The 14,663-nt window shown below is 37.2% G+C and overlaps 1 long non-coding RNA gene across 1 annotated transcript in view; it reads right to left on the reverse strand.

The window, feature by feature from the left end:
* Positions 1-1,150: 1,150 nt before the first annotated feature.
* LOC308519024 overlaps positions 1,151-14,663 on the reverse strand; it is a 289,305-nt gene continuing 275,792 nt past the window's right edge. The window contains exons 5-7 of the long non-coding RNA XR_013995975.1: positions 12,197-12,366; positions 3,997-4,042; positions 1,151-1,909 (exon numbers count right to left, since the gene is read on the reverse strand). This is a non-coding gene — a long non-coding RNA (uncharacterized lncRNA). The remainder of the gene's footprint in view (positions 1,910-3,996; positions 4,043-12,196; positions 12,367-14,663) is intronic.

Below are 14,663 nucleotides of genomic sequence, written 5' to 3' on the forward strand. Positions count from 1 at the left end.
GTGGCTTCTGGTTGAAAGATAATAAAGGAGGGAAAACAGGGTATATGCTTGGGAGTGGTGGTGGTTCCTGGTATATCTGACATTTTGGGTCATTGCCCCTTGTTTTTATCTAGGTTGATGGAGTGGGAATCATAAAACTAAATCATAGAAATAAGACAATGTATTTCTAGTGTTTATATTATGGATAGTCAATGTCAACCTTGAGGTTGGTGTTTATTATAAACTAAAGCAAACTGAAAGCATTTAAAAATTTTTATGTTTTACTTTTTAAAAATCTTATATTTCCCTTGTGCTAAGTAAAATAGATGTTTCACAAATACTTGTTTTTATTAAGGAATTAATACTTTATTATTTCCTTGAGGGGATAACATTTTAGTGAGCTAATTTTGAATGGAAAATATACATACATTTCACTTCTTTGTTGTATTGTTTTTGATGGTTTAAAGTGAACATCTAAAATTACCTTGAACTAACTGTAGACATTGTCCCATTATTTCATATTGCCTTAATAAGAGTAATTATTTTTATAAGAAATCTTTTGGTTTCTTGCTTTCCTCAGGTATAAAATGAAAAGATTTGAGGACATGATAGCTAAACCATTTTCCGTTATATGTACATTGAGTTTATGCTACTCCTTATACAAATATAACTTTTTCATTCCATAAATATTCTCTCAGAATGGAATTGTCTTATATTGATATACTAGAGGCCCAGTGCATGACATCCATGCATGGGGCAGTGGGACCCTCAGCCCAGCCTGTGCCCTCTCGCAGTCCAGGAACCTTTGGGGGATATCCGACTGATGACTTATGCCCCATCCCCACAGGGAGCAGGCCTAAGCCAGCAGTCGGACATCCTTAGTGCTGCCACAGAGGTGGGATAGGCTCCTGCCACTGCAGCTGCACTTGCCAGCTGTGAGCCCAGCTTCTGGCTGAGAAGCACTCCCGCTGTGGGAGCTCATTGACCACCAGGGGGCAGCTCCTGCGTTGAGGGTCTGTTCCCTGGTGGTCAGTGTGTGTCATAGCAATCAGTCATTCCACTGTTTGGTCAATTTGCATATTAGCCTTTTATTGTAGGATTCTTTGTCCCTACATATTAGCTTGAAGATTCTGTGATATGCACATTATGGTGACTATGCTTTGTTTTTTTTCTGATGCACTAATTTTTCAAATATCTATCCTCCTCTTTATTTCTTTTCTATTTAGCACTTAGGTCCCTCATGATCAGGTTAAAGTGAATTTCTTCATCTGTCAGTGGCTTATTTAGGTCTCAGGACAGATGTGCCATTTTTACAATTTTCTTTTTCCCCCTGTTCCAGTTGTACTATTTACTCCTTTAACACAAGGGCTGAAATGATGACTCTTTGCATTTTCGGTAGATTTTTATAGAGGCTTGGCTCATTATGCCTGATGGGCTTCTAAAATCACTTCCTAATTCCTATAGGATTACTTATGTCTGTGTCTTAGAAATATGGAAACTTGTTTACCCAAGTGATGTGATTATTTTCTTTGTGTTTTTGCTTTTCTCCTCCCCACACACAAGGCAACTTGTCTGTGCCACAATAATTCTGATCCTCATTTTTTATCATCTGCTGGATTCTGGAGAAGTCTTGGTGAAATTGAGAAGTAGTGACTGGTTTCTTTGTTTCTTGACATTCTCCCCTTTTGCATTCATTTGCATAGACCCTGTTGGAATGAACTTATGTGCAAGTTTCCTCTGTGAACACTGTTTAACAAAATCAGATATCTATTCTCTAAGAGTACATAGAAATATGCTAGGGCTTCTTTAAAATGGCTGGTGCTGAGAAAATAGGCAATAATTGTACACGAACCAGCTGGTCTTCCTGGAAAAGTAGAGAAATATTACTTGAAAGATGGCCTTTTGATTTGTATAGGTTCTGTTATAATACCTGTAAAGAACAGAAGGGAGAATGGAAATTCTATTTCTGAGAATTCTATATTCACATGTATCATTAACATAATATATTTGTCGCCTGGCTGGAGTGGCTCAGTATGTTGAACATTGTCTCATGCACCAAAAGATTGCCAGTTCCATCCCTGGTCAGAGCATGTACATGCATTGTGGTTTTGATCCCCAGATGGGGAGCATACGGAGGGCAACAAATCAATGTTTCTCTCTTACATAGATGTTTCTCTCTCTCTCTCTCTTTCCCTTCCTCTCTCTAAACATGTCCTCGGGGGAGGGTTAAAAAAAAATGTCAACCTAAAAGGCTAGCATCTATTCTTATAAACAATACGTTAGCTTAATTTTATAACTTTTAAAAATTTGACTCATGGTATATGGAGTCTCATTTGTATTTTTGCCCTGAATTCCACTAATAATTATAGTGGAGGCATGATAATGTGAATATCTACAAAATATTTAGCAATAACTAACTGACTTAGTCTTTCACATTTCAAATTCCTTTGGGATAGAAATTAATTTTGCTAGTTTGAGTGAGGTGTTTATGCTTGAGTGTTTCACAGGTATATTGTGCTCAAGTTGTTTAAAGTTAAATCCTTTACCTTCTACTCCTCATATGCTACTTTTATATTTTATTCATTCAGCACATTTTTATTGAGAACTCATTCTGAGCAAAGCACTTTGCTAGTCACCGGGGCAAAATGATGAGCAAACCATACACTGTCCTTGTTCTGATGGAGTGGAAGAGACAGGTTTCATGTCCAGATGGGGAGCACCAGCAACTACTTTGCTACCAAGCCCCAGATCTTAAATTTATGGATGATTTGGTGTCTTTCACCTTACCTATAGCCAATCAGTTGTCAAGTCTGGTTGATTTTACCTCTTGTTTTTCTATGTTATCACTTTTATTTATTGCTACTACCACTGCCTTAATTTTACCTTAATTTTCTTCTCTCACTAAGACTCCTACTTGCACTTTTATCTCATTTTCCTGTCTTCAGTATTGTTTTTCTCAAATACATATCTAGCACAAAAAAACTGTCACTTTACTTACGTTATTATAATTCACCAATCCTTTCAAGGTGGCTCCTATCTCCTTATCTGTTCTCACCCATCTCCTCCCATTACACATACCAACTCCTTATGGGATAAAGTTTAATTTACCATGGAAAAAAAGGCCTTCCATGAACAGTTTCTCCACTTACCTTCTTCCCATATTGGTCTCTACTCTTCTTCATTAGAATATTTTATACATCTACATTTTTTAAACTAAAAATATATAGCAGCTCTATGAATAAAACTGCAGTGTATTTTTAGTCTTCAGAAGAAAAATAAGAGGCATTTTCTTTAAATATCCAATTAGTTTATCTACCAGCATTCATATACACATCTTGAGGTAGTTTTGGCAGAAAATCACGTTAACTATGGATGTTTAACAAAAGTAAAGATTATCAAAGCCCCTATATGATTATTATCTGTGACACTATCTTTCAAGACCTGGGCCCAGAGCATAGTACTGAGGGACAGCTAGAATCTTCTCTATTCAGGGAGATCCAAAACTGTATTAATCTAGGCCTTCTACCACCTTATATAAAACATTGGATAAAAAAAAACAAACAAAACTCTTTATCCTTACCTATATTTGGCATCTTTAACCTTACCTATAGCCAATCAGTTTACCAGTTGTCAAAAATAAAATAATAAAACACACATTAAAAGAGGAAGTTACAGCTTTTGAATTCCAAACTTGGTATTTACAAGTAGGGCTTTTCAATCAGTCATTTAAAATGAACTTTATCCAGTACTGTTTAATGAGCATATAAGCTAACAGGTGCTTTATGAGAAAGATAAAAAATTATTTATATATTAAAATATCTTTTTCTACTTATAAATTTTTAATATTTCACATTAAAGCTTTTTGGGAGACAAAAGGAACTCAGCATTCAATTAAACTTTTATAGTTCAATCATATATATCCATTTTGATTTCTTCATAAAGTAGCCAGATAATTAATGTGATTGTTTAAAATGTTTAAAGAAAAATTAACTTAGTAAATAATGAAACTAAATTTACCTGAAATGAGCATGGAAATGTCACCACAAGTTCAGGCATACTTGCCCTAAAAATAAATTGGGACGTGTATTACTGAAGGAAACGTTGCCAGTACCAATCTTAGAGAATAGAATATATGTATTTTCTTAGTAGATACCTTCACGTTAGTGTCTCCTGGGTATTTGAGACCATATTCCAAGCCAATTCCATTATCTTGCCCCTAAAACCTATAATTATACCTGCTTCCTCAGCTTAATTAGTGGCACAGTAACTGTCCTTCCAGAGCACAATCTATCATATCAATTGGTCCTTCTTTCCTCTTACCTACTTCTAATAAGTCATCAAATGACACAGACTTTACCTTCCAAACGGCATTTAAATTCATCCTTTTCCTTTAATATTATTGCTTTCTCTCCCTACCCCCTGCCCTCATCTTTCACTCAGGTAATTCCAGTAGCCTGCCAAGTGTTTCCTTTGCCCTGATTTCTTCTTACTTCAATCCAATATACATTTATGACAGTTCACTTTCTAAAATGCAACTTTGACCTGTTAGTACCTGGCTTTTAGCCTCTCAATGTACTCTTCATGTCCACAGGATCAAATCAAGCTCCTTCGTGGCATGACCATTGTGTTTGCTACCAGTTGCATTCCTTTTACTCCGGTTCATGATTTGCATCCTAGCAACATTCCACCATGCTAATTTCCTCTCATTATAGCAACAACACACACTTACACTTACCTTAGAATGCTGCTTCTCCATAATTGGTTGTTGAATTAATAAACACTATTTAAAATCCAACATGAATACTACAGATACACTAAAATAAAATGGCTAGAGAGTTGTTCCTCCTAAGACACTGTTTTTTCCTGAAAAGGCTCATTTTATTCCACCAAGATAAAATAATTCACCTTGTTTTTGCTATCTTTCTAGTTTACACATGCTTATATTTCATTTAACAGGATATCTTAAAAATATTTATATATCTATTTTCCTGTAAAGAATGCTAGCTACCATGAGAAGGAAACATGCATTTCATTCTAGTAGCTCTCATTTGGTTCCATGTGCTGGTAACCAACTCCTGAGTTCTCTTCTGAATGTAATTCAGAAGCCTACCTTATAATGCCTGGCTTCAATGCTTGGCTCATCTAGCTTCCCATCATTCAATGGGGTCTATCTTTAGGCCATTTGAAGCAATAGGTATGAGTGGTAAGATAATATTCTTCAAATGTAACTTTCAATATAAAACATTATTATAAAGAAAATTAGAAATATTTATGTATGTTTCAATGTCTTCTTGAAAATATGCTGTTGACATTGGATGATCACAAGTATAATTGCAGTAGCAGGAGTAAGCATATACCAGTTGGTTGTGATAGAAATTTTACTTTCATAGCAATTAGTACTATGAATATAATTTTATTAACTTTCTATTGAATTACTAATCCTAAAATTTGTCCATGTAACAGAAAATACAAATGGACTCTCATTGGTGTAACTTACAGCAGTATTTAAAGAAGAGATTTTATGAGACTGGAACCAGGTCATGAAATATCTATCCTATAGATAGATAAAAGAGTAATATGCAAATTAACCATCACTAAATCACAAAGACGGTGGTGGCCATGGATCTGGAGTGAGCAGGAGGCTTGGATTGCCCCTGGTGATGAAGGAAGCCAAGCTTCCTGCCTGCCCTGGCCGGCCTTCGGCTCCACTCATGGCTACAAAGTTATAATTATAGAAGGTAAATAAATCCCAGATACCTGCTTCCAGCTGGCAGTGGCCTCCACTCAATAAGGGATTATAGAAGGTAAATAAATCCCAGGAAAAAAAAGACAGAAAAAAAAGACGACCCTCAGCCCCTCATCAGGCTGGCCAGGCACCCCAGCAGGAACCCCCACCCTGAAGGGGCTGTGGCCAGCCTGAAAATAGTCATCAGCCCCTCACCCAGGCTGGCCACAGCCCCATGGGGTGAGGGTCCCCACTGGGGGACTTGGCCAGCCTGAAAACAGCCATCAGCCCCTCACCCAGGCTGGCCAGGCACCCCAGTGGGGACCCTCACCCTGAAGGTGGTGTGGCCAGCCTGAAAATGGCCCTCAGCCCCTCACCCAGGCTGGCCAGACACCCCAGCAGGACCCCCACCCTGATCCGGGACACCCTTCAGGGCAAACCAGCCAGCTCCTATCTGTGCACCAGGCCTCTATCCTATATAAAAAAAAAGGGTAATATGCAAATTGACCCTAACAACAGAACGACTGGGAATGACTGGTCACTATGACACACACTGACCACCAGGGGCAGACGCTCAAAGCAGGAGCTGCCCCCTTGTGGTCAGTGCGCTCCCACAGGGGGAGCTCTGCTCAGCCACAAGCCAGGCTGACTGCTGCCAGCACAGTGGTGGTAGTGGGAGCCTCTCCCACCTCCTCAGCAGTGCTAAGGATGTCTGACTGCAGCTTAGGCCTGCTCCCCGCTGGCAAGTAGACATCCCCCAAGGGCTCCCAAGCTGCCAGAGAGATGTCTGACTGCCAGTTTAGGCCCAATCCCCTGGGGAGTGGGCCTAAGCCAGTAGGTGGACATCTCCCAAGGGGTCCCAGACTGCGAGAGGGCATAGGCTGGGGTGAGGGACCCCCCCCCCCCGAGTACACAGATTTTTGTGCACTGGGCCTCTAGTATAAATAAAAGCCTAAGCAACTGGCTGACTGGCCGGCCAGTAGCTATGATGCACACTGACCACCAGAGGGCAGATGCTCAATGCAGAAGTAGAAACCACAGGCCTGGAAACATGGAACAGACTGATGAATCTCAGAGGGAAGTGGGGAAAGGGGAGCGCAGGAAGAGATGAACCAAAGATCGTATATGTATACTAGAGACCTGGTGCACTGACTCGTGTACCAGTAGGGTCCCTTGGCCTGGCCTGCACCTTCTCGCAACCTGGGAGTACTCGAGGGATGTCAGAGAGCTGATTTTAGCCCAATCCCCACAGGCCATGCTGAGGGACCCCACCAGTATGCGAATCCATGCACTGGGTCTCTAGTGTAGATATATTACCAGAATGAAGATATTTTATATGTTCAACTTGTAGCTTCTTAATCTTCTCAATGTAATCAGAGTAGGGACTTTTCTAAGTTTGATTATATTACCTAATCATTCATATTCTGGTTGACATTGATTTCTATGGGTACACACAGGGATGCATCCTACACTACACATTTGTTTTGTGAGTGTGTCATGTTTTGCTTAGGTTTTCACAAAAACATAGTAAGATACTTTGTATCTTTCTAGGACAAACATTCACAAACCAATAAATATTGTGTCTTTTTGCACTCAACTCTGACATAAAATTTTTTAAAAATTTTTATTGATTTTTAGAGAGAAGGGGGGAGAGAGAGAAAAACATTGATGTGAGAGCGAAACATCAATCACTCCCAAGTGGAGATGGAACTCACAACCCTGGCATGCGCCCTGACTGCATTGAACCAGCAACCTTTTGGTACATGGAACAATGCCCAACCAACTGAGCAACACCAGCCAGTTCTGGCGCTATAATTTTTATTTGAAGATTGTAATTCAACAGTTATTCAATATGTTGTATAAGTTTCTTTAGCTTGGTTCTACTCTCTCATATAGGCATTTTAATTTTGGCAAGGATCTTTCTTAAGATTTGGCTTAAAGTCCAAAACATAATATTGTACTAAGGAGATGAAGGACAGGCATCCCTTTTTGTTGGTGGTGTTGGGCATTGCATTTATATAAATGCATTATAAAATCACATAAAACATTGTATACCTGTAATTCTCATGGTGACTGTCAGAGAAGATCTGGGACATGACCTCAATGACTTTGAATCAGAGTCCAGTGGGCTCCTTTTCTTACATTTTCTTTGCACGTCTCCACTTGTGGACAGAATGAGGGATGAGCAAGTGGCCCACCCTTCCACAGGATATTCGTCTCATTTGGGGCTCTACGAAGGAAGGATCTGCTTCTAAGGATCTGCATGTGGCTCTTGGCAGCATTTGATCCTCACATGCTTCAGATCCAAGGACCTCGTTTAGCTGACTGTATTGTCCATCTCATTCTATTGCTCCTTGTGAATCTACGGCAGCTGCCTCCTTGTATGTGACAGGGTATGGCTTTGAGGAACTCCAGGAGGCTATTTCTGACCAATTGCTACTTTTGAACAGCTGTTAAGAGCAGAAGAAACTGCTCAGTATCTTGCTGCTTCCCAGGCTTTCCTTGGAAAGTAGACACAATTTTCCTCTGTATTAGGATTTGCCCCATCCCTTCCCTTGCCCTATGGAGCACATTCAGTGTTTCTGTCATCTTCATGTCCTTGACTCTGAGGCAGAGGCAGGGCCTACTCTGGGCCCACACTGTGCTGTCATGCTTTTCTTCTTTCCCTGCTCTTTTCTGTTCACTGTCCTTCTAGGCCAAGGCAACTCTTTCTTGTATCTGGATGTTAGGGTTTTGAAAAGAAAGTTATACTCCTTGTCATACTGTAAACCTGTCATTCATACTCCTAGCTGTCTTTATCCTCTAGAGACGTAGGCTTTTGAATTTCAAAAGTCAAAATGTGATATTTTTGTTTTATCTTCTTTCTGATGTTTCCATACTTTCATGAGTGAACAACAAAAGGAATGCCCCAGAGCCTGCCCAAATAGAAAAAAAAAAAAAAAAACCAACTCCACAATGACTTATCTATCAAAATGTTATTCTGCTGCAGCAATATAATGAATATATAAAGAAAGATACAGAGTTCTAATTTCTTTTATCCTCAACAATAGCTGAAATAATCATTTCAGCAACCATTCAACCAAATAATTATATATAATTTTGAAAAATTCAGATGCAGTCTACCAATTCTGCTACAACATAAATATGTTGCTGTTATTGAGTTCTTAAAGTTCTATTTATGATTGTCTTGCCTAGAGAGAATGACAAGACATATGCCAAATATACTTTCAAACTTCAATCACTTGATAATATAACCAATATATCTCGCATCACTTTTTGGATACTAAAAACGACAATATATTTTAAAATTAGTGACTCTGAGACAATACATCCTTTGTAGGTTGGGAATTCTGTTCTGTCACCAGATTTTCTTGCCCTCGTAATATGTGAAAACACTAAGAATACACATCAGCTTTATGAATCACTTCCTACTTAATGCTAGTTTCTACCATCAACAATTAGGGGGCATAGTAAACCCAACATACCCGTGCAAGTTCCCCAAATGGCAGACTTCTGTGAGCTTTCCTGCTGCTCTTGATATTTCCACCCCAAATTGTCCATTGCTATGGATGCCTCATTATACCACTGCCTTGCACATAAAAACTGCTCTGGGTGGTTAAATAACATTTTCTCCCTATAGCCATTGTTATGGTGGATAAGGCAAAGCATATTATAAGTATCAGAACAGTCTAGTCATTCAGATCTAGGCTGGAATGTGCAATGGGAGGGGTATTTTTTTTTCTTTGTTTCTCACTTTAGCATGTTGTAAGTCAAGTGGTCAGTTCTTTGCATTCATACACATCTAGCCATTTGTCCATTCACATAATCAATACCAATAAAACTGATCACAAAGAATTTTTGGTGAGAATGGCTTTTGCTAAGGCCAGCTCTTCACCATGTGAATCTCCAAAAGCCCAGGAACTCTCCATCTTAAGACCTAACACATTTTCCTTCTACAAGATTTATCACTTTCTTAAAGTGATTGATATTTTCTTTGGGTAAAATAAAGAACATAACAGCCATATAAGTGTTGCTATGGTTTGTCTTAGTGAAAAAAATCAAGTAGTTGAACCAATAAGAATTAGGCTTAATTTCTAATGAATTGGTGTAAAGGTATCAGTGAGAAGTAAACCGTAGCTCTAAAGTCAAAAGTAAGATAGGTGTGCTGATGAGAAAGAGGTCTTACTTTGGTATCAGGATATGTGAAAAGGAAGCGCTGTCATATGATAGAACTGTGGGTTGTATAAAGTATGAGACAAGATCCATCACATGCCTTACCCATGATCAAGTAACTGATGAATGGGCCCCATCATAGTCAAGCTGTGATGTGAGAAGAGTCCATACCTATTCCAGTCACCAGCCATTTCTACTCCTGCAGAAAGCCTTGAGATGGGAGTAATACTTCCATTTTCAATGCTGTATACAACTAGTGGTCTCTGTTCTTTCCAATATTTGGCATGACTTTCAATTTGAGTAATCAACACGTGGAAAAGGGAGGCTTGTGGTAAACTATTTGTATTTGCCCTTAAAATTTTCAAGCTAATTTGTTAGAGGTCAAGAATAATCTAATATTATTAGCTCTTTGTGAAGCCATAGTGGGTCTTATTGATCATGGTTTCCTTTTCTGTGGACAAAATAAACATTCTTTAGTTTTAGCTCTTCTTGTCTTTAAATATCATAAACATTGGTTTTTATCTCAGGGATTTAGACCTTACTCTTCAAAAATAAGATGAAAATGAATTATTCCTTTAATATTTAGTAATTTTATTTTAATATAGTATGTGTTGATTTATGCTTAATATTAAACATAAGACAACCTGAGGAATTTTAGAAGGAAGAATAAAGCAACACTTTTCTAGAGTTTTGCTTTATTTCATTTTGAAGATTATTATCGCTTTCATCTTAAAGTATTCTAGAGCAATAATTCCATCATATTGCTTTTCAGAGTTTGACCTTGTTTGTCATGATGGAAGTACATAGCATTATCACAAACTTTTAAAAAACTCTGTGTGTTTTTTGTCAACAATAGTTTAAAAGAATAGAATACTCATGATAACAGTATGTTCTATTAACTCACTATACTTAATTTATAATAATTATGCCTCAGCTCCTTAATAACTGATGTCTACAGGTATAATATTTTATGCAAATATTAGGCAGATATAATGAAAATCAATAAATATTTTTTATGTCCTGTAAATTGAAAATCAGTATAAGCTATGTAGAGATACATACTTTAGATTATGGACTTATAATGCACTAATGATATTTAATCTCAGGTTTCATACACTACTAGTATTATATTCTGTATTATTATGTTAAATATGTAGTAGTAATAGCATTTCTGATACTAACAAAAGAGTAGGGTAATAAGAATATTGTAATATACTTTCTAATTCTGCAAATTTTATATAATATGATAAGGAAACAAGAAAACATAATAACATCATAATTGATGGTAAGCACTGTTTCAGACAACAAAGATATAACTTATTTTCTGAATCCCCTGCATTCTTTGCTAAGTGAATGATTCAAAAGATATAAATTCTTGTTGTCTACCTTATCCTCCATCAAGTTTAGAATGATCATCTCTACAATCATTCAATATAATCTTATCAACATGATCTTGCATACAATCATTTTTATTCTGAATGAAAGCAGACTTCTTACTGTGATTCAGTAAATACACATAAACCCAAGTTAAAACACATTCTCATTCTATACAGACCATTAAATTCCATTGAATTTATTACAAATTTTTATGAATCACAATGATCTTTTATTAGTATCAAAACATTCTCTCACTTTGTAGTGTTCTTAATAAAATGCATAATAAGTTTCTACATTAGATTCTATGCAACATTAAATGATTAGTAGCTGTGTGGTGAAGAGATCAATGCAATGGCTCCATACACCTCACCTGGGAAACATGGTGACTGCATGCTTTACATATGCTGCACTGGTAAGGAAACAAATTTCTAATCTAGGTTTCTTTTATTTAAAAAAATGCTAGAAAATACATTGGCAACATTTTAAATATATATACACATTTTAGGTGGATACAGACCAATATTCAGTAATATAAAGGCACATCAGCTTTAATTGTCTGTCAACTACAACAATGTTCTTGTAGAAAATATCATAAAAAGAGAACACAGTCCACAAAGAAAACTGTTCTACCTTAATCAAAATATTAAAATACCTTTATTAAAAAATTTCTTATAATGGTAACTAAACCTTTAACCACCGTCTTGAAAAATAGTTCAAGATCATCTATTCAGTAAAAAGTGGAACCTAAGTTTCCTTTCCTATCTTCATGTGAGATGTTGCCCAGTTATACAGAGGACATGGAAAGATTGGGGTAAGTCCCTAACAGAGAAAACTCAATGATAGGTAGCCCCCTTTACCTTGATTTTTCTTATCAGAAGATATTTAAGAAATTACATTCTAAAACCACACACTAATTAAAAAGTAAATACAAGCCCTCCGCACCTTTTCAGAGCTAGAAACTGTTTTCAAGTCAAGCCCTTCATCAAGTCTTCTGTGTTTTCATGACGTCAGATCGGCACATCCCCACCTTCCACTTTTTCACGATGTCCATTCGCTTTTGCTGACACGCATTCTTAGTTGTCATTCCCGCCTCTGGCTCCCGAACACCTAGACTGTAAAATTTGATTCTGGTCTGTCAGCCAGTAAGTGGATATAATTATTTCTCAAGTAGTGAAGGTGAAGTGTGACAGTCATTTCCTATCAGTTCCTAGCCTTTCCCAAGCTCTAGGTTCCTTTTTCTTTCTCTGCTTCTATGGACCATCTCAAGAGAGAAGGAAGCCAGGGCTGACAGAGCTGAGGTTTTTCTGATGGGCTACCTTTTCCATCAAACTATGCTTTTAAAATTAGAATTGATAACAGGCAAAAGCTAAAACACAATTTATAGCTTCCTAGCCTCTTCAAACTTCATTGTGATATGTCATTGTTTCTTATGAGACTGCTAATCTTGTGTAAAACAAACAAACAAACAAAAACACCAGTAAAAAACAAAACAAACAAACAAACAAAAAAACATCCAGAAAACAGCCCTTTAGTTTGGTTCACAGAATAATTATTGGAAAGAAATTCTACAAATTGTAGAGAGCATTATATTACTGCTCTACTGTGGCCCTAACCTCAATTATATCATTGGTTAATCATGGCAGGTGTCCTAGTTACATTAGTCAGAGGATGTTAATTATGCAATTAAAATGCTAAATATTTCTTGACTTTAAAAGTTTTATTTTATAAATAATATTACAAATTTTTGTTTTCTTTAAACATATACTTTACATTATTAGGCCAGCATTTCCCAGAGGGTAGTTAGATATTAGATTTACTTGAACTGATGTTAAAAATGCACAGCCCTGGGTTCAAACTTCTGAATCAAAACTGGGAGGACCAGGGAAGCGCAGGAATCTCCATTTTTATAAGATCTGTGCTCCCATCCCTCACTGTGACACTAACATACACTAAAGTTTGCAAACTATTGATTTACACACAACTTAGAAGTCAAATTTTAATGACTTTTAGTAAAAACCATGCCCGATCAATTTATTTTCCTTTTAATAAATAGGATAAGCTTTGTTAATGGGAGTAAAATGATTTCAATTTTTATTTTAGCTAAGCTTTTAGAAAAATCTATGATATAAATGTGAAGAATATAAAGAAGGGATCTTTCTACTTTGTAGGAATCTTGCTGATCATTCCAATAAAAATAGCCTTGGTTGTTTTTGTATTCCCATTGAAAAGATGGGAAGACACAGTGCTTAAAGTGTATCTATATGAGGTGAGGAAAAGTAGGTTTACATTTGTATACAAATAATACAATAATTAATAAATGATACCTGAATAAATTCTTTCACATACTCACAACTGTAAACCTACTTTTGCCCAGCCTTGTATATTGATGTCCAATAGATGTTTATAGAATATCTCCATTTAATATGGTGATTGGTATTAATGCCATTGTATTGAGTCATGAAATTCTATAATTATACTTGTCTCTCCCCAATTATTATTTGAATCTAATAGAACTTCCTTATTTTTATCTTTTGGAGTTATCTATTTTTCATTACATGTGTTTTCCTGCATTTGAGTAAAGGCAATATAGATGCATATAGGTAACTTTCCTATAATATTAACAGTTGTCACTTGTTTTGATAAAATTGCTAGGCATTGTACTTATAAGTTTATATAAAAGCAGAGGCCCAATGCCCAGCATTCATGCACTCGGGGCGGGGGTCCCTCAGCCCGGCCTGTGCCCTTTCACAGTCCGGAGACCTCAGGGGATTTCCAACTGATGGCTTAGGCGGCATTCGGACATCTTTAGTACTGCTGTGGCCTCTGGCTGAGCAGTGCTCCCCTGGTGGGAGCACACTACCACCAGGGGGCAGCTCCTGCATTAAGCATCAGCCCCCTGGTGGTCAGTGAGCGTCATAGCAACTGGTCATTCTGCCATTCGGTCGATTTGGATATTACCCTTTTATTATATAGGATGCTCAATTATCAGAATAATAGATATCCTGATTTTACCAGTGTGGCCATTGAAATGCAAATTCCCTAAGGACCTTCCAAAAATTCTTAGGCAGCTGGAGAAAGTAGTGGTTTGAAAATAAGTTTGGCTGAACAAAAAGGCTGCACTCTTAGCAATCATGCAACCCTGCTTCTATTGGTTTTCATGATGAAACAGGCTTAAAATAAGATGACTAAGTGGTTAGGTATCACCTACATTTCCTCATGCCCCCTTCGACAATTCTGATATCATTTCATTCATTCCTTACTCATCCATGTGCCTATTCATACAAATAATGTCCTGTGAGCAGTGGATGCAACAGCAAGGGAAAAAATCTGTCTCTGTGGAATACACATTCTAGAGGAAAAGAGAGAAAAAATAAGGAAGAAGTAAATATGTCCTAAGTCAAGAGGTGGT

Source organism: Myotis nattereri, assembly GCF_964212035.1.
Source record: "Myotis nattereri genome assembly, chromosome: 5".
NCBI lineage: Eukaryota > Metazoa > Chordata > Mammalia > Chiroptera > Vespertilionidae > Myotis > Myotis nattereri.